The sequence below is a fragment of the Vespula vulgaris genome, chromosome 4, assembly GCF_905475345.1.
Source record: "Vespula vulgaris chromosome 4, iyVesVulg1.1, whole genome shotgun sequence".
In the NCBI taxonomy this organism is placed as follows: Eukaryota; Metazoa; Arthropoda; class Insecta; order Hymenoptera; family Vespidae; genus Vespula; species Vespula vulgaris.
Window position 1 is genome coordinate 6,509,717 of NC_066589.1, and position 20,868 is coordinate 6,530,584.

At 42.1% G+C, this 20,868-nt stretch overlaps 1 protein-coding gene across 7 annotated transcripts in view; it reads left to right on the forward strand.

Moving 5' to 3' along the window:
- LOC127063327 (homeotic protein antennapedia-like) overlaps positions 1 to 20,868 on the forward strand; it is a 231,010-nt gene that overhangs the window by 76,942 nt on the left and 133,200 nt on the right. For 3 of the 7 annotated variants that reach the window (XM_050992960.1, XM_050992959.1, XM_050992961.1), the window contains one exon: positions 6,406 to 6,470. The exons of 3 other annotated variants lie outside the window; for them this stretch is intronic. The gene's annotated coding sequence lies outside the window, so the exon portion shown is untranslated. Of the gene's footprint in view, positions 1 to 6,405; positions 6,471 to 6,498; positions 9,749 to 20,868 lie in introns of those variants that run through there. One more of the 7 variants, XM_050992958.1, reaches the window with a different exon arrangement.

Here is a 20,868-nt window from a genome sequence, read left to right on the forward strand (position 1 = left end):
TCTTTTACTTCTTTCGGAGATTTTAATTTTTTTTTCCTTTGTTGTTTGCGTTCTCATTTGATATTTGTAAATTAATTGATTTTGTAAAACGTTCGCGTTTATTTGGGTTAAATTATAAACTACGTTGAATAGTGTACTATTTCCGTTTCTTGATTTATCCTATCGCATATCCTATAACTTTTAATGTATTGAAGTGAAGTGGTTAACGCGCGGTCGCGCTTTACTTCATGTTCACATATACAAACGCATACATAGACTCTTAAGCTCTATAGTTCGATTCACCTGTACAAACCGTCTCGTATTTCTCATCGGTTATAAAGTAAATGTTTGTAGTCGAGGAATGAAACTTCGTCGTAAGACAACCTTGACTTCTATCGTGCAACCAAGTGCAAACGTTAAATCATCAGATTTTTCGTTCAATTTTATACATATTTTCCATCGAATGGGTATAATGGTTCGATCGAAAACGTAATCCGTTTTCGATCGATAATCGTAAAAAACAACGGTGTATTTTGTTTACACGAAACGGTATACTCTATTTAAACCCCCGAATTTATGGCTGCCAAAACGTCACAAGTAAATATGGCAAAATTTTTACAGTTTTTCGCTTTTTCTCTTCTATTTTACGTAGGTGTATATATAGGAACGATTTGATTGTTCCTCGTTTTTCACGGATGCGGGACGTACGCATTTTCCGTATGCATAAGAAATACGTGACATTGCTTCTCTTTACTAACATATGCAAGAGTCGATCGCGTTTTTCACGGTCTGAACTTGACACAATTCCCAAACCGGTTGCTTGTTCCAGTCGGCTTAACTCTCGTCTTAATGGTTAATTCGACCGATAAGCATTCTTAAATTCTACCTTCTTATTACAACATTTTATATTCCGATAAAATTATCAGCAATGAGCCATTTCATTGAGTCTACCAACGAGATTCTAACTCGATTATTTTTCGCAAAGTTACGCTCTACGTAAGTAATATTATAAAAACATATTACGCTATCAATGTAGATACATATATACGTACATACATACATACGATCGATCAATGATAATAAGATAACAACGCTTGAGCTCATGTTTGAATTATTAATGCCTGCGTATCATATATACATATATATTTACATATGTACACATATATATATATATATATATATATATATATATATATATATATATATGATATGATATGTATTTAATTCAATATTTCTTTAGAAGCTCGGACTGTTTTCCATAAGCGCATTCCTCGAAGTTGAGTTTATCAGTGTTGACGACCGGATTATCTTTTTCTGGGTGTGGCTTTGCAATACAATTACCAATACAAGCCATTACTTTATGTCTGTTTCGACCTAAACGTCAAACGATCGTAACACTTGGCATAATTAAAACTGATAACAACGAATAGTTATTACCGGAAAGTATGTCATATTTGTCATATGAAAAAGGATTTAAACAATCGCTTAGTCTCGTTCAACAAGAGAAATATTTTACAAATTTACCCGACTCTTATACAATCTACATGATATTCAAGAAACGTCAAAATCGTTAACGTTGCCGTTCGAAAAGGATCGCGATAAACGATTTTAGATTTTCAGAGATGAAACTACTCTTGGATGAGTCCTCGCGCGAGGAGGAATATTTGAAGAGTAACGAAAAAAAAAAAAGAAAGAAAAAGGAGAAAAGAAAAAAGAAAAAAAAACGAGAGAAAGAGAGAAAAAAAAGAAAATAGAAAAAAGAAGAAAGAAAAAAAAATGAAGAGGAAGAGGGTGACGACGTGTCTTCTTAGGCTTTTCACGATAAAAGTAGGAGCGTGAACTCCGTTGATGGAAGCGAAACGAGGAAAGGAGATAGACAGAAAAAGAACGTCTAAGGGAGAAAGATAGACATATAGACGAAGGAAAGAGAAGCGGTGTACTAGGGCGAATCGCATTTCCTGTGCATCGTCGACGTCTCAGGAGCCGTGTGCTAGATGGTAGAGAAGCCAGAGTCCTCCTACTTTCCTCGAACGTACGAGATTCGAAGAGGTTCGTTGTAGTAGCAGTAGTAGTAGTAGTAGTAGTAATAGTAGTAGGGGAGAGTACTCTCTGCGGGAGTAGCCGACGGTGGAAGCGAAGCCAGAGAAGTTTCGCCTCGAGAGCGTGACGGGGGTGGAACGAAGGGTGGCATGCTTCGCTTCGGATGGAACCGACGAGACGACCGGCGGAAGAAGAGAAGGAGGAGGACGAAGAGAAGGAGGAGATGGACGACGAGGAGGTGAGAGGGAAGAGAGTGGGAGACGAGAGAGAAAGAGAGACAGAGAGAGAGAGAGTACGAGGGGGTGAAAGAGGGTGAAAGAGAGTGGCAAGGGGCACGAGGGGATGAGCTCGGAGTTGAAGCGATGGCAGAGTATTGATTTAGTGGGTTTCACCGTCTCCTTCTATTTGTCTCTCTCTCTTTCTCTTTCTCTTTCTATCTTTCTCTCTCTTCACGTCCTACGTCTCTCGCGTCTCCTCCGACGGTAGCAGGACCAACGGGAGAGCTAACGTCGGAGCCCTCGTTTTTCCAACCTCGACATTTTCTCACCGAGTAACCAACGTGACCGAAGAAACTCCCCAAAACTAGTGTACGTTTTCTCGTCTTAATCTTCTTCTTCTTGTTTTATTATACCGAGAAAACTTAACCATTTTTATGTCATCGTCCGTTCGTTTCGTCAATGAGAAAATCGACAATTTTAAAGGACTGTGTTTCCCTTTCTTCTTCTTTTTCTTTTTTTAATCGAAACGATAACAATATAGAAATATTTTACTAGTATTGCGATATACAGAACTATGTAATCATTTTCAAGTTGTTGCTTTAATCGTATCGGTTATGATGTCGGACAGAAATTACTTTTTGGAACAATTCGGAATCACAATATGTTATCGGTGAAAAATAAATATTCCCATGAATTCATTAAACTTCATAAAATATTTCTAGAGAGTTCAATGTTATCGTTTAACGGTTCACCGTTAACTATTTATACACTCTTGACTGTTCACCGGAACGAAGGACACATCGACTTTTCGCGTCCACATTTTCTTTCTATTTTTTTAATTTCTCTCTCTCTCTCTCTCTCTCGGCATCTACTATGTTTCTTAACTTTCACGTTCCGCATTTCAGAGTAGCGCATTTTGCGGATGAAAGTTACGCTTGATCGCGCTAGTAAGGATTTACGGACTCATATGGCCTTGGCTCGTTACGTATTTCTCTCTATCTCTCTCTCTCTCCATTTCTAACGTCAACCATATATATATATATATATATATATATATATATATATATATATATATATATATACGATACTCGTAACATCGATACTTTTGACCTTATCGCAAAAAAAACCATCCATAAAACTTCTCGATACTTAGTCGGTTGCTAAATCTCAAGTTGGGTCAATTAGAAAATCGCTTAATAGATTTTATATCTTTCGATCAACAGAGAGCAACGTTGTTAATATGTCGAACAAGAAAAAAAAAAGGAACTATGTCAATCAATCATTACTGTCAATAATTATGATCGATAAGTGAATAATTATATTCTCAATTCAAATAAATTCTAATCGAATTTTTTTTTTCCGTGAAATCTATAAGAGTAAAAAAAGAAACACAGAAAAATCCATCTGAATAGATAATACGTAGATAAACGTACAAGAAAACAAGAAATCGAACAAAAAAGAAAATAATATCGATGCATTTGATAACCGGTACGCACGCGATGTTTCGTTGGTGGAGGGCGTTAAAAAAAAGGAAAAAAAAAAAGAGAGAGAAAACAAGAAAGAAAAGAAAAAAAAACAAAACAAAACAAAAAAACAGAGAAACAGAGAAACAGAGAAAATAAGAAAAGACAAAGAAGAGTAAAAGGGAAGGAGGATCGTTTGGTCTGAAATTGGTTTGCCGGAGGAGAAGAAGGATGAAGGAAGAAGATAGGCAGGCATGTAGTAGCTATCTACTCGACAGCTGTTTCTAGCTTGCTAGAGTAGAGTAAGAGAAGCAGCAAGCAGAGCAGGCAAAAGCTCGAAGAGAAACCCGATAGAGAGCGCGAAACAGTCCGTTGATCGCTGATTCGTCCAGTCTCGTCCCGATCACAAAGAGCACGGACTGGCACCGCCAATGTCCTCGCGCTCGTTCGACGCTCCTACACGTGCTAGTCGGCCTCCTCTGACAATCGGAGGGAACCCTTCCCTTCGTTCTCTCTCTCTTTTTATATATATGTATGTGTATATATATATATCCTTCTCTCTGTTAGTCTTACGTGCGGAGGGCCGAGCCAGCCGGTCGCCTCTCACGATCGTAGATATACGTTTAGACGGTCGCCTTGCGAATGTTCAACACCACTCGTGTGCCCAGTGTAGCAACGCCGCTCGTTCCATCAGGACTGCGTGACCCAGTTCGTTGATGGAGCGCGTGATATCCGCGTGCTGCGCCCTCTCCTCTTTCCTAATGACGCCCGACGGCCATCGCTCCTTCTTCTTCCTCTTCGTCTTCGTCTTTTTTCTTCTTCCTCTTCTTCTTCTTCTTCGTCTTTCTCTTTTCGATCGATTCGATAGACAATCCTTCGTTTCCTTGCAAAGTCTTTCGACTCATTCCAGATTTCTTTGTGTCTCGGGAAAGGAGGTGAAGGTAAACCTTTTCGATGAATATTTCAACGAAAAATATATACATATTATATCACGATCATTTTGAAATTTAATATCATCGGAGATTGTATAATGTCTACAAGATTTAGATATACCATAAAATATAGAAATCGTATCACTAAAAGTTAATGCTGAAAGACTCTCGTGTAATTACCGTACTACGAACGTAAGTACTTATGTGTACTTTCCTTTCGCAAGAGAAGAGACGTCAAGAGGTTCGGTGGCAAAGATGCATGGCGGTCGTTCCGCGAGATCGACCGTTTATAGGCAATAACGCGTAATAGAGCCCGCAACCGCTTCTGCACTTCGAAGAAGATCGAACCTTCGAGCGTTTTCCCTTAACAGTATATTCCAACGATGTCCTCTCGTCACGTCCACGTCGAAGAATCCTGATGGACCTTCCTTACGATTCCTCTCGTTCGTACGCAGAAACGAGAGACTTACCTTCCCGATCCTTTCCTTCGAACTTGGTGAATAGAAAGAAAGAAAGAAGGATAGATAAAACGAATTCCTTTATCTACTTTGTTCTCAAGCAAGCTGCGTAATATGTCCGACGATTAAAATTTTTCGATTTGTCGAATACGAAGAAAAACAATGTATGAAAGGGAAGAATCAAATCTGATGGGGACATAAATCGATGAAGAAAGAAGTCGTTGCTCGGTAGCTGCTAACCGACGATGGGCAACGTGAAGCTCGTGATTTATAATAACGCCGGAGGAATTAGGTCTCGATTAGTAAATAAGAAAACGGGTTGCGTTTCTCTTCTTAAAGAGAGTACCAGGTCCCGGGGAGTCCAATTACACGGCTGGCGGCTTCTGCATTGTTTCACGGCCGCTGCTTGTTGGCCGATGCTTTCTCTCTCTCCCTCTCTCTCTCTCTCTCTCTCTCTCTCTCACACTCTCTAACTATACTCCACTCCCTCTTCCAGCGGCACTTCCTCCTCACTCTTTCTCATACACACAAACGTTCGCCTGTTTTCTCTTCTCTTTCTTTCAGCCGCCACTGCGGACTTCCGCCAGCTCCCTGTTAGTCAGCATAGTGATCTCCCGAAGCTACCTAGACTCTGCACCCTACGAACTTAGATACCCGTTAATTTCTCGTAATCTGCACAACGATTACGCCAGTCGAGCTCTAGAAAATTTACCGTTTTCAAGGAACTCCTACATCTTTTCTTGCACAACCGAACGTATTCGTTAATCGAATTTTCGTTCCTCGCTTTCTACTCGTTGTCGATTTGAAGATGATCGTAAGATCATTCGATTGAATTTTGTTACCGTGTTCCTTTTTATCTTTTCTTTTCTTCTTTCGAAAACAAAAAAAAGAACTTACATTTCATTTCCGTGGTAACGTGAACGATAATTTGTAGGTATAACGCCGAATATCCTTCGTTTTAGCACGCAATTTGTGGGGAACGCTTTTTACTGCGCTCAACCACGCGACCAACGAGCAATTAGCGGTCGGAAGAGCGCGGATAATTTTCCGTCGTTTCACAGAAGTAACACGGATCATAATAAGTTGACGCAATACATGCCGCTTTACTTATATGCGTTATAAGAGATTTTATTTACCGTGATTTCACCGGTAAAAAAAACGACGAACGAAAATTAATATTAATAATATAGAACGGCTCTTTAAACGTTCCGCTTACAGATTTTCTATACCTACCGCGAAGTAATTAATTTCGCCTCGTAACTATATTAGATTCTTGATGCATCTAATTAATCGAATTATCTTTTTATTGTTACAGGTAAGATCCTTTCGAAATTTACACAACGTCCTACCTTCGTGAAACAACGTTTCTTCCGCCACCCGGTGAGTTTGCGGATTTTTTTTGTTCGAATCCCGTAAAGGCATAATTAAGAACGTTTATGGTGTCAGATGACTGAAGGATTTGAATTTTTCATTAGCCTTATTTTAATAATTGATAGATATATGTATAATCGAACAGGTTTTGTTCGAATAATTAAAATCAAGAAGAGGGAATAAAAAAAAAGCAAATCCGTCGATAATTCGTGACGAATGATGATCTTTAAATTTCATCAATTCAAGAAAGCGGAAATATTATGGAAATGAAAAGAAATTTGTCGAATTATTTGAAATTGGAAATAAGAATAGATCGAGACACGTGAATGCTTCGTAAGAAGAATCAGTTGGCTCGCACCATTTTCGTTCTCAACACATCGTTCTACGATGGCACGACTCGCCCGGATATATCTCGTTACTTTCAATGGCCGATTGGCACTAGACATCTTTCTTTATTTGCTTTTACGTTTCAACAATTCTTACCATGCATTGATATTTTATCAACACGAACGATTCGATCTCGTCGCTATAAATTTTTCACTTTCGAGCAATCCAAATAATCCAATAATAAAAAAAACATCATCATAATGTAGAACACAAAAAAAGAAGAGACACAAACGAACATGTATTGCACTGTTAGGTCTCTTGAACTATTTATGTTATTTCCTGCCTAGCTTCGCGTTAGAGTTAGATATATATCGTGATCTATTCGCATCGAGAGCAGCCGACATAGGAGTGTATAAAAGTACCAGTACTTGCGCGTGAGAGAGTTCTGACGAAGAGAGAAGAAGATGAAGAACCCATTTTAGAGGCAAAGAGAGAAGGAGAGAGAAAGAGAGAGAAAGAGATAGTCTGATGTGGAGTGTCAGTTGATAGGTTTACGATAGCTGCCGAAAGATTGACGGCCGAATCCGTCAGCAGTTCTCTACGCGTGGACGCACTCGGGATTTTCTGCAATTTTCCTGTCGGTCTTCGGCGCTCGTAGGCCAAGCACGTTCCTTCAAGGTTCGAAAGCTCGGCATTCAATTCGATCCGCGTATCTCGACTTCGCGGGGCACAAGTAGGCTTTCACTGAAAATACGAGATTGCGTGAACTCGCGATCATCTCCGAGGCGAGCTCGATTTCTATTTTTTTTCTTCGTTTTCTTTTTTCGTTTTCTTTCTATTTAAAAAAACTCACCAGCATGGTCCGTTATTTGCGCACGCTGTCATCTAAATTTCTAATGAAAGAATATCCCGACGACTAACAAATCCGTCTGATACAATCGCGTAACGTTTGAAAACGTTGAAGGAGTGGCAATAATTTGTTCAATGAAATAATGAAATCGCAAAACGAAAACGAAATGCGTCGTTAGGAACTTTCCCACAAACTATAAATCACGCTCTAACGAGGTAGAGAATTTTTTTTTAGACGATCCAATTAAAAGTCATCCTATAGAAATAGATTATCTAAAACTAGGAGCAACGAGAAAGAATAAAGGCTTCGCGCGTACGAATATCTGGTCGATATGCATATATATGTATAACGAGTCGTGTTCACCGAACGCCTCCGTACCTTTGTTGACGTACAAAGGAACGGCGTGACAGTTCAGCCCTTCTCCTCCCGTTGTTCTCCAGGGTTGAAAGAGAGGACAGAGAGAGAGAGAGAGAGAGAGAGAGAGAGAGAGCGAGAGGAAGAAAAAGAGAGAGAGAGAGAGAGAGCATCGACACGAAGAGAAACAGCAGCAGCACCAGCAGCAGCAGCAGTAGCAGCATAGCGAATATTACGGGGGCGTCGAGGTGGAGGGAGAGTCGTTGGGGGATAAAGAGGGAGAGAGGGGAGAAGACGTAATTCAACGCATGTGCACAGGGCGCCTCGCGTCGCGGCGCTCTGGCTCCCGCCGTCGGAGGCTGCGAGAAATCGAGTCGTCGCTCGGAATTCGCGGATCAGAGTGGTCGCATCTCTCGTTAAAGGCATACTAACGTGCTGTGTATCGTAAGCTCCGCGGTAAGCTCCGCGGCGTTTCATGGGAATCGACGGAACTGCCGGCGTCCCGACGCTGGCTGTCGACGCGTACGCGACGAGAACGAAAGTGATCGTGTTTTTTAACGAGGACGATGACAAGGATAACGTTGAGCGATCGGTGACGAACGATACCATTTTTGGATCTTGGATACCCTGTTCGCAGTATGTCTTAGAAATAAACGAAGAAGATGAGAAAATCGGAAATCGACAGGGAACAAGTACATTGAATTTCTTCGCTCGAGGAGAACCAATACCGATCTTTCGTCTAACGAGAGAAGGAAGGTGCAACGAGACTCGCAGGACGACTATCGGCCATCGCGAAAGGCAGGACTCTTCGAGGAGGAGCGAGTCTCTCGGTTAATGGATCTCGAGAGGAGTACATGTACGTCCAAGAGTAGACGTACCGGTAGTGCCTGATTTCACTCGGAAGTAAGGGAGAAAGGAAGGAAGGACCAAAAAAAGAAGAGAGTGTTACGTGTCTTTACGAGAAGAAGAGGGTAGATCGATTCGAAGCGAACCGAAGGAACGAATTGATCGTTCTTTCGTATGACTCCGTAGGATAACAGCTCGCTTATTTTTTATTATTATTCATTGGCAACGCTCGGCAGAAATAATTGCGAATTCGTCTAAAATACCGTGACCGACCGACGGGTATCTTTCAATGGTGTCGAGAGTGTCCCGTTAAACTACGAGATAAAGTACGTTAAAGTGCGAAAGAAGAAGGAGAAGCCGGTGGTGAGTGATAAGGGAAGAAGAAGGGTGATATGGTGAATGGACTTGTTTGGACGCGTTGCTATCAGGTAGAGGAAAGAGAGGTAGCTAGGAGGACAGGTACTCGGTCGATGGTGTTGTCTTTGTCATCGTCAACGACGAGGAGTGTCGGTGATCGCGTGGCGGACGTTCCGATCCTCGTTGTTATCTTTCTCGGAGCTGGTCCGAGGTCGGAGCAAACGGAAGAAGCAGAGGAAGAGGAGGAGGAGGCGGCTGCGGCGGCGGCGGTGGTGGTGGTAGTGGTGGTGGTGAGCCGAGAACTCTCGAGGAAGTATCAACCACGACGGGGCCCAGCGCTGGGCCGAAGACAGGGCCCCCGGTGCAGGGACGCGAAGAGGAACGTCACCCGGAGGGGGAAGCCGAGGTCGGCTTAGCAGCCGTATCAGCAACGGCCCTGAAACCACAGGGGAGAGGTCCTACCCCCTTACAAAGGGGGACGCAAACCGGGACCGGGAGGCGACCGAGACGACGGAGACGCCGGAAAAAGAAGCGACGGAGGTGAGCCACCGAGGTGAGCGAACCTCCGAAACACAACGCACACTTCTTCATCCTTCTTCTCCTTCTTCTTCTTCTTCTTCTTCTTCTTGTTCTCCTTCTTCCGCTTTTTCTTCTCCTACTCTTTCCAATCTCTTTTCCCTCTCGACATGAGATTTCGTCGATAAAATCAGAACATCGTTGGACGTTCTCCAATTTTGCTTGTTTTCTGAACAAGTTCTCTTAGTTCCGATGAGTGAGAAGTGACTAGACTACACAGGATGACGAAGTCATATTTTTTGGATGATCTAGAAAAGTGTACTATATTTATTCTCTTTGGTTCTAACAGCTCGAGCCAGATTCGAAACTCATGCTCCTAGAATTTTAGATAAACTTGTTCGTCGAAAGATCGAGCGCCTCGAAAAGAAAAGAAAGAAAAAAAATAATGTGGCCGGATCAAAGGACCGACACGGGGAACCATATTTTCCCGCTAGAGTCCAGGGGTAGTAAATAAGCGAAGAAAATATGTACTCCGCGGCTTGCTTTAGAGAATGAACTAAGACGAACTGTGATATCTCTTTCTCTCTTTCTTCTTTCTCTTTCGTATACAGTAGCTCGTCCGTAGGAATAATTTATCGTCGAGAAATATTCGAATACGAATGCGAGCTCTTTCTCTTTCTCTCTCTCTTTCTCTCTCTATCTATCTCACTTCGTCGCGAAGGAGGGCGAATGCGTAAACGATGACTCCAAAACGAGAGTACGAGAGTACGAGAGTATGAAGGAGAGAGAGAGAGAGAGAACGTTATGATAAAACGAACGATATATGAGAGATAACGTGACGTTTAAATTAACGCCGAAGCAGGACGCACGACACGCTTCGAATGTCACATTACGAGCACCTATCCGACTACTACGTTGGATCAATGGCCCCAGCCAAAATTCGTTAGCCGTTTTCCGCTTATTCATCGAAAGCCTCGCGGCCGTCGATGAAACATCCACGCGATACCCGACACATTTATCCGATTTGTCCGTAAAATTTTTTTCAGGGCCAATCGTTGCTCTTATCAGGCCAGCATTTGCACCTTTAACTCATTGGGCGACTTTTACAATTAATTTACGACTTTTCTTATTCGTATAATTAAATTCGAATCGATGGTTAGATTATTTCATGGAAAGAAAAGTTTGGTTGTCGCGAATGATAATCGCGCACACTTTTTTCTTTTCTTTTATTTTATTTTTTTATTTTTTTTTTTAATTAACAAAGCCAAAAAAGAAAACCTATAATGAAGAAAAAAAAAAGACGTTAAACCGCGTAGCATTTAATTAAAATTCTCACGAAATGGACGGGCATAGGAGGCAGGATTAAAATATTTGCGTTAGTAGTCCTTAACTACGGGAGGCTAAATTTGGAATTATCGCGATTCCGTTTAAGTTAAGGAGCGTCGCGTTTCGCGTTTCCTTTAGTCGAGGGTAGGTCGACTTGGTGTCAGCGATTAATTATGAGAAATTACGCGTTCCCGGAAAGCTGAAATCGGTCGGCTCACGAAGCGTGGAATATAAGTATGTGGGGGCCGCGTGCCTGAAACGTTCGGTAATTCGCTAACCGCTCTTAATTGTAATTGTTTCGCGGTAGATTCCGAAGTGGCATCGCGCGGCCCGATGCAAAAACGCAAATTCCAGCGTTAAACGCGATACACCGTTCTTCTTGCAAGGACTCCGCTCTTTCTTGTTTTCTTTTCAACCATTCTCCGAGTCTCCACCACCGGCGTCGAAGCCGAACTCGTTTGAACGTTTCCTTCGTGGCGTCCGACAACGCGTCACAATCTCGTTTTTCGTTCGGCGCGACAACAACAAATTTCATCGACGTGCCAATCGAATGCCGACGGCTACTTTTGACTCCCCGGAACGTAATACGCGGAGAAATATTTATCGGGAAAAAATCTTTGGTCCTTCGGTGAAGCTTTTGAACCGTTTTGCACCGTTTTACTCGTGGTTAAGATCTTATCTTATTAGGATGGAACTTGTCAAAATATATCTTATCAAAACGTCCAACATATTTTCTTTAAGCGGGATTATTTTCTTTTATTTTTAATCCCCTCATTTGCAAGGATGATTATTTTAATTGGAACAAAGTGAATGTTATGAGAGAAATCACGCGGCGAAATGTACAACACGTGAAATCTGACTCATACGTTCGGTACGAGGAAAGCACTCGCATTTTACCCGACACCATCGTAAAACGTAAAAGCAACCTAAATCGTCGACCCAGAATTCTTTGAGCAAATTGCCCATTTGACCTGAGAAGCGAGGAAAGTCAAGCGAAACCGGCACACAAATTAAATCTCCCTGCCGGTACGATGTAACAGCCGATCGTTCGATGCATCGACAACTACGAGTACGAATCGTTTCTTTCCTACGTCAAGAAATCAACCTATCGCCGTTGCAACATCGTACACTCTGATTCTACATAGGTACGTCCGAGACGTCGAATCGTAGAAACGAACATCGGACGCGTAATAAATAAACCGGTTTAATCCTCCGAGTGCCAAGCAACGTGATCGCGCTCGTTCTAACACTTATGAAATTTATCGCGGATGATGCGGTGTTCAGTTTGCAAAGTATCGTCGATAAATCCTTTAGGTAATCTACGTTAACTAACTTAAGTGATTTTCTGTACGATTTCGCACTATCATTAAAAATTTCATACAACTTTTAACGCGCTTGTAACAAGATCAAAAAGAAAAAAAAAGAAAAGAAGAGATAAGAGAATCTATTTTTTTCCATGCGTCCACGTGGTCGACCGATTTCGCTGACGCCTACAGAATCTTCGAAAAAAGAGCACTGAAATAAAGAGAAAGAGAAAGATAACGCTTCGAGAGGAAAAGTGAGAAAGAGAGAGAGAGAGAGAGAGAAAACTTATTTCACAAAAAATTCACATCGAAGGGCCGAAGGACGAGGGTTCGAACTACGTCGAATAGTCGTAATTGTACAGACGAAATGAGTTTCTACGCCATGCTGTTTTTTTGTCGCAAATGTCACTTTCTGTTGAGTCACGGTTGGGCGCGGCGACGGTGGTGGTAGAATCCTTAGGCCGAAGGAAGGAGAAGGATGCTGGTTGGTCGTTCGAGGGGGTCCCCTTGCGTCGCATCCCTTCCGTTTGCGACAGAAGGGCCGGTGGAACGTTCGAAATGGTTAGAGGGAGAAGGGAGAGGAAGGAAGGGGGAGGATTGGTCGGCAGGAAACGAACACTGGAGAAGGAGGGAGGAGGCGATAGGAAAATTTGATGGAGGATGGCATTGACGTTCGAGGGGAGAAGTGAAGCGAAAGAGAGAGAGAGAGAGAGAGAGAGAGAGAGAGAGAGAGAACGAGTGACGAGATAGAGAAGGGTGCGGAGGAGGGTGGGCTATCAATGATGCGTTAGACCACGTCACACCGTGGAACGCATCTGCCGCCATGTGCCGTCATATATATTATCTTAGCGATACGTCAATTCGACCGCTGATCATTATACTGATTACCACGCAGGCACGCAAACCGCCCCGCATGTGTGCGGGTTCACATGCCTCTGGATATTAATATACCTACCCGTACGCTCTCGTCTATCTGTCTGAGATCGTTGTTGCATAATGAAAAGAGCCTTCTTGGGTCAGATAAGAAATCCTGAGCCAACTATTCTTCTTCTTCTTCTACCTATTCGCTCGCCTTCATCTTTTTGCTCTTTCCTCCGATTCTGTTCTCCGAAGACGTACAAGAACATCGATTCGATCTTACATTGTGTTACGAAAGGGAAACTCTCTCGTCGATTTTTTTTTTTTTTTTCGTTACGTTCTAAAACAGATTCATACTTTTCCAATGATTTGTCTGTCTAAACAGAAAATCTAGAAAGTCGCTCAGACACGGTTACCTTCATAAATTTGAATTAACTTTCCATGGAATTTCATCGATAAGTTCTCGTACGTGTTTCATCGAGAGACGCGGAAGCGTTTTCATCCTGTCATATAAGAGAGAGAAGAAGGATAAGGCGGAAGAGGATGGTAAACGGAGATAGTTAGCTGGGAAGGAAGAAAAAGAAGAAAATAGTGTGTGAGAAAGAGAGAGAGAGAGAGAGGGCAAAGACGAGGACGGTAGAAGCTGAAAGAGAAGCGTAAAGCGTGCGTAAGGCCCCGAGCCGAGCCGAGCCGAGCGCGGCCATAAATTTTGATATTATATACGAGGCCTCCATGGCTCGTCGAGAAAGCGGAAGGGGGATAGCCTGCCGGTGACGCAACCAACAATGCTCTCACGAGCTTTTAACTTTCTTTTTTCGGTCCTTCGCCACGACAATGGCCCGTACGTTCTTGCGCAAACTTTCCCCGATTTCCCGTCCGGACGATGCGGGGATACAAAGGACGACGAGGAGGAGAACGCGGAGATCCCGCTTGCGGAGGAACGTCACCGCAAGGTGTCTCTCCCCTTCTCCTCTCTTTCTCTCTAACCACCTCTCTCTTTCTCTCTCTCTCTCTTTCTTCCCTCATTTCGTTTCGAAAACTCTGTAATAGCAAATAGGTCCTGACGCAGGCAGATTTATGTCCTATCTACGGTGCGATCTTGTTAACAGGCTTGATCGTCCCTCTCTTTCCACTTTCCTTCCTTTCTTCCTTCTTTCCTTCCTTCCTTCCTTTCTTCCTTTCTTCCTTCCTTTCTTCCTTTCTTCTCTTATTTGGCTTTCTACGGTACTACCAGATCGATGAAATATAACGTTAAAGCGTAAGTCGATGTTAGAGAGCTAGCTAGGAAACTCTGCCATCCGTACTTCTTTACCTCTCGTTGGATCTTCCCGACTCGACGGGAACGAAGATACATGGTGCTACGTCATTCTTCATTTGTATCGTCACTATTTCTTTTTCATTTTTCTTTTTTCTTTGGTCATGTTAAAAAGTATTACCTTATAAGAAAGAAAACGTACTGCCAATAAGTATGAATATATGTATATATGTATGTATATATATATGTACATTGGTTTTTGCTAGATAAGTATACTTTATGTATTTCTAAAGTAGATACGAATGGAACGATTGTATATCAGAAAGGGGAAAGAAATGACAGATTCAGTCGCTGAGAACTTTTCTTTTTTTTTTTTCCTTCGTTGTTCTATGTAACGTAGGAGTCACGTTCCTCGGTAAAATTCTTTCGACCACAGAAAATTTCGTTGAACGAGTCGAGCGTCTGTGGTTCCAAAGCGCATTTTTATTTCGGGAACGGGCGAAGCGTATAACGCGGTCCCGCGTTCCCTTGTTATTTCTCGTACTTTCCATTGCGATAAATCAGCAGTGCCGACGGAAGGGCCTAAGGAAGTAGCACCGACGGAAGAGGGTGCACCGCTCTGTCGGATACAAAAGTGAAACCATAGAGGTAGCGGAAGTCAACATATTCGATAATTTATCGATGTAAACTCCGAAGGAAATCCGAGACACCCCGCACGCGTTTAAAAGAATTTCAAGGTTTCTCTATCGTTTGACAGAAATGTTAAATTGCGCTTGAGTCATCCACGAAATTATACACTTGTCTATCTTTACGTATTCCTTGCCTAATCGCCAAGCCAATATGAATTTGCTTTTATCGGCGGGTCAAAAAGTAATTTTCAAAAATACTTCAATGTTTTACCAAATATATTTGAAGAATTAGTCAACATTTTTCAATACTTCATTTTTTATAATTAAAATAAAAAAGGAAAAAAAGAAAAAAATAAATTACAAAAAAGGTTACTTTTTTTTTTTATTTCAAAGATCGTAAAGAAATTTTTTTAAAGAATCCGCATATTTGGCGGATTAATTTTATATCCTTTTTAATAGGATAACGTAAAAAAATTTCGTAAGAGACATGACATAGAATTTAATTCGGATGATACATTGTCGACAATCAGACAGATGTTTCTCAATGTAAATTTGCTTTAAATGAGTTCACAAAATAGAAAAAAAAGGAGAGAGAAGGAGAGAGAGAGTAAAAGACAGAGATAAGTCCGGTATCGCGAATTCCCTATAATTTGTACGCCTCTGAATTATCGACGTGTCTGTCGGCAACTTTGTGTAAGCTTGTGATTAATGAACGAACATCGTTGTTAAACGATAATCGTTGTTACTTTCGTCATATTGATACGTACGCTTCAAGCGACGAGAAATGTAGAAGATATATATATATATACATATATATATATATATCTTATATATTTGCATGCGTAATGAACGCGTCGGAAAGACGGAGACTGCGTCTTTTGACGTCGTCGGTATATATCGGCGATGATTAAACGCGTTTCTCGTAAATGCGTTTAGAGTCGCGAAAATCTTCTAAGATTAAACGTCCTTCTTCGAATTGTACTCGGACTTCGAAACGATACTCTCAGCGATGGTAGATAAATCGTATAATAATTCTTAGTATCGAGTTGTTTTAAGAAACAAGACATTTATCTAGTAAGAAAGTCTAGGTAAACGGAATAAATTTGAATGAAAGCACGATTGTCCCTTTAAACGTCGGGAAATAAAATTTACGGTAAATCCGAAGATAGTTGAATATTCGCGGAAAGGTTTTGGCCACGGTCGTGTCTTAATCCCTCGAGTACTAGTAGATAGTAGCGGTGGTGGAAGTTAGCGTGGATCCATTACGCAATGGGGAAACTCGTCCGTATTGTTTTCGAGCTTCTTAAATTCGAGTTATTTTCGAACGAAGCACTATAAGATGAATGGGACACGAGGTTTTCTGGCCACGTTTTGGAGCACTTCGAGGAAGCAACTGCGAACGGACGGAGAAGAGTAAAGCGAAGGGTGAATGTTCTTTAAGAGGAGGGAGTTGGAAAAGAGGGGAGGGGAGGTAAGTGAAGAAGAAGAAGAAGAAGAATACGAAGGAGGAGATCTAAGAGCGAAGCGACGTCGTCTACCCTAAGAAGTTGGAAGTTGTTGGAGAGACGTCGCCGAGAGTTGGCGAACGGAACTCCTCCGCATATCCTCCCCTCTTTCACCTCCTCCTCTGCCTTTACTTTCGCGCGCGCAAGACCGGCGTGTGACGCCTTCGGGGCGCCGCGTCTCGTTATCCTCGTGATTTACGGCGCGCTAATTGTACCGGCGAACAACAACCGCGTTCGAGAATTCGTCGAGAATGCGCCGATCGATCCCTCGATCTGTCGTTGCTAACTCCACGACGTTCGATCCCCACGATCGTCTTACTTTTTGTTCGTTTCACTCGGTAAGGAAGCTTTTATCATTCCCGACTTTCAATGGTAGATATAGGTTTCTTTAGCGGAATCGATATCGTTATTCGTTTTATTCGTTCTTATTCGAATTAATCGTTAACGATGCTTTGCTTTTGTTAACACACCGATAATTAGAATAAAACACGATGAAGATATTACGATAATTGATACAATACTTTTATGCTACGACTTTATTTATAATAACTTGGTTATTATGTTGAACGTATTACGAACAATGTGCGATTCAAATTTCGTATAAGCGCGTTAAGCACGCTCTTCGTGCTGAAAACGGATTTCACGGCACAATTTTGCCGAAGCGATAACGATGGCCCCCACGAATTCAAAGCGAGTCTCGAAGATCGAGCATCGCATGCAAACAGATGTTGCCTTCTCATGAATTCACTGCGTTTCCTCGCGCGAATCCTCTACGAGGACAAAGTTTACACGTGTAGTCGGCACTGTTTTATACCTCTACTCCTGCCGTGGGGTAATCTCCTCTCGCTCGCGTATGCTAATGACGTGCGCACGCGCACACTATCCTTCTCCCTTCTCTCTTCTCGTTCTCTTTCATATGCAACGTGCTCGAAACGCGGGAGCACGGTACTCTCGATTCGTCGTTGGAAAAGTTAAGGACCGTATTGTAATGGTGCGTTACGCTTGTCAACGTCTCAATTGGTGTCTACAAAGTGCTCGTTATTTTCTATCCTTTGAATCGGACTCGAAAACTCGTGTTAACGTCTTATAACGAACGCATAGATTATAATTTGTTAACACGAAAGAAAAAAGAAAAGGAAAATATTCTTTGACGGTCGTATAACAAACTTGAAACTTACCTCAAAATTAGACAATATGTCATGACGATAAATAGATAAATTTTTTGTAATGTTAAATGATATAAACTGCATGTCACAATAGTAAAGTAACCAGCACAAAGACACTAGAGAACACTGTGCCGATAAATGACTACGAAGCTGTGTTGCCTTGTACGAATTTGTCGGACTAAATGTTCGAACATCGATGTTACGATGAAAAAAGACAGGAGAAGGAAGGAGGGGATTGGTAATTGTTTTTTCGTATCAGACATTGGTCGATCCAGTTACAAAGGAAAGAAAAAGAAAAAGTAAAGCAAATAAAAAGAAGAATTGATATAAAAACTGAGCTAGTGTCATTGTCGTTCACAATCGATGAAACATTCCTAGAATAGAACGATCTCATCGTAAATAAGTCGGTAGACGTCTTTGTAATCATGCAAAAAGTACGATTTCTCGTGGTTTCCTTGTAAACTTTGGTCTGTCATTAGTACGGTCAATTTGATTCGACAACGGCCGTTAAGAAATACTTAGATGATTGCGGTTTGTAAGAGAATCAGCGTAATAAGTGGTCCTCGGGGAGTAGTAAGGAGACGGTCTGGCCCTTTCTCCGATATTTACGACCGCCATCGCCGGAGGCGCGAGGGTGGAGATTTTCGCGATTCTATGTATGGGTACTTTAGTTCCGAGAGTCTACGATTTCCCTTTCTATTTCCTCTACGCGATATAGTCGTTCTTTTCATCGAAACCATTTACTACCTTCTTCAATCGCGATTTAGCATATCGATAAAAAGTTTATTTTTCAATTCGATCACTTTTCAAGAACAATTTAATCTTTTGTTTTTGTTAATAATATTTTCTTTTTCTTCTTTTTTTTTTCTCTTTCCAAAGGAAACATTTATTACGTTTAACAGTATAAATTTTTCGATAAAACGATATTCAATAACGTGACATTATTTATAACATTAATTTGTACTAAATAAAACGTTCGATATTTCTGAATTTTACCGGTTCGTTTATAAAGGAGAAACATACCTACTTAGTTGTATGGGAATACGAAAGCGTATCAAATCGATCGAAGGCTATCATGAGGAGCGCGCAATGCGCGGCACAGCCTCTCCTTCTCATCCTCCCCATTTTGATCGTCGTCGACGTTGTTGGTTGTTGTTGCCGTTGCCGTTGCTATTGCTGTTGCTGTTGCTGTTGCTGTTGCCGTTGCTGTTGTTGTTGTTGTTGTTGGCTCGGAAGGCAGGATATCATCTACCGGCACGCTCGTTCTTCTCTCTGGATATACGGAGAAGAAGGCGGCTATAGGGCAGCATATAATTATCGAGACCGTAATGGCGAGCATAAATCATAGGCGCTTCTCTCCCTCGTACCGTCCGTTCGTTCGTTCCTTTCTTTCTTCCCTAGTCGGGGCCGCGGGTCAGCCCACAGGACGACGAGAATGAATACGGATGAGAAATCGAGAGAATCGATTGGATAGAGTCATCACTCCGCTCCTCGACGTTACAAACTTTTTCCACGGCCCATCGTTAAAAAATGTCTACCTATTCCATCTCTTTACACCCATATCTTATCTTTACGAGAAACAGTTGTTTATTAAAAATAATTAATAATGCAATGTAAATTAAATCAGACCTGATTGTTGCGATAAGAAAGATATTTATTCAAATATTGTTTAGATCGCTAATTAATTTTTTATTTATACGAAAAAAAAGTTCAATCTTTCGTTAAATCAATCAAAGTCAAATCGACTTCGATTCGAAAAAAAAACGACTTTACTTCGTTATATTTTTTATTCGCGATACGATTAGACATACGTTTAATTTAATCGAAAACGAATGATTTTGTCAATAATGTGGAATCATGATTACTGATAAAACGATCGATTCAATGATTTCCACATTTAGATAAATTATTTCAAAAAGAGCTTGCGAAACGGTTAAGGAGATACATCTTTATAAGACAAGGACAAAGGCATCGAACGTTCAGGACACCTCCTTTTTAAAAGGTCAGCCTCCGAGAGTCCGGCAGCAATGGCGGTTGCGAGAAACGGTCTCTCGCTTCGCACGCTCTTTACACGCATAGAGTGTGAACATGTACAAATGCGCGCGCGTCTATATATGTGTACATGTATGTATGTGTGCGTATGTGTGTGTGTGTATTTGCTGAGTTACATAGTAAACGGACGTGGAGCGAGCGAGCAGTGCCACGAGGACTGACATTTTCTCATCGCGCTGGGGTGGAACCACGTCACGCTTTGCTACCGGGGCAGGAATAAAGAGAAAAGTAGAGAGAGAAAGAGAGAGAAAGAGAGAGAGGATAAAAAACTACAAAAGAAAGAAAGAAAGAAAGAAAGAGAGAGAGAGAAAGAGAGACGGCGAGTGACGAAGAGGAAATGGGCGAAGCTCGAGGGAAGCGAGGTGGTAGGGTGAAGGGCGACAGGAAGCTCGAAGGATGAGGAAGAGTATGAGGTTGAGAGGAGGAATGGAAGGAGGAAGAATTATGATCCAAGCGAGTCGACTTTTCCGGCGTCGAAACGAGCTAGCTTTTCCAAGCATTTTCCTCGTCTTTTCTCGTCCATTTCGAAGGGCCATCTACTCCCTTCGGCCATCTCCCCCATCTGCCAAGTCTCGCGCGTGGCCAACAAGGGTGCTTTGCGAACGTAAGCAAGGGAGTATCGGTGGGAGAGAGAGAGAGCGAGCGAGAAAGATAGAAAAAGAAAGAGAGAGACAGAGACAGAGAAAGAGAAAAAGAAAGAAAGAAAGAGAGAGAGAGAGAGAGAGAGAGAGAGAGAGAGAGAGAGAGAGAGAAAGCTCGACGTACCAGAATCGTCGTGTTGTGTCGGTGATGGTGGTGGTGACGGTGGTGGTGTCAGTGGTGGGGGTAAAGCGTAGGGCCGGGACGAACTGTGTTGGGGTGGGGTGCGCTGACAGCTCGACGCTCTCGTCCGTTCCACGCTCCTCGACGGGAGGATACGCTTCTCTGCACACATTCGTCTCGCACACTACGACCTACGTCTACGTGTACACTCGCGAGCGCGTGCAAGCGAGCGACGTTCGCGCGGAATTGGTTAGCAGCGCGCGTTGGATACTCGAGCTCTGCCTTCCCTCTTTTTTCCTC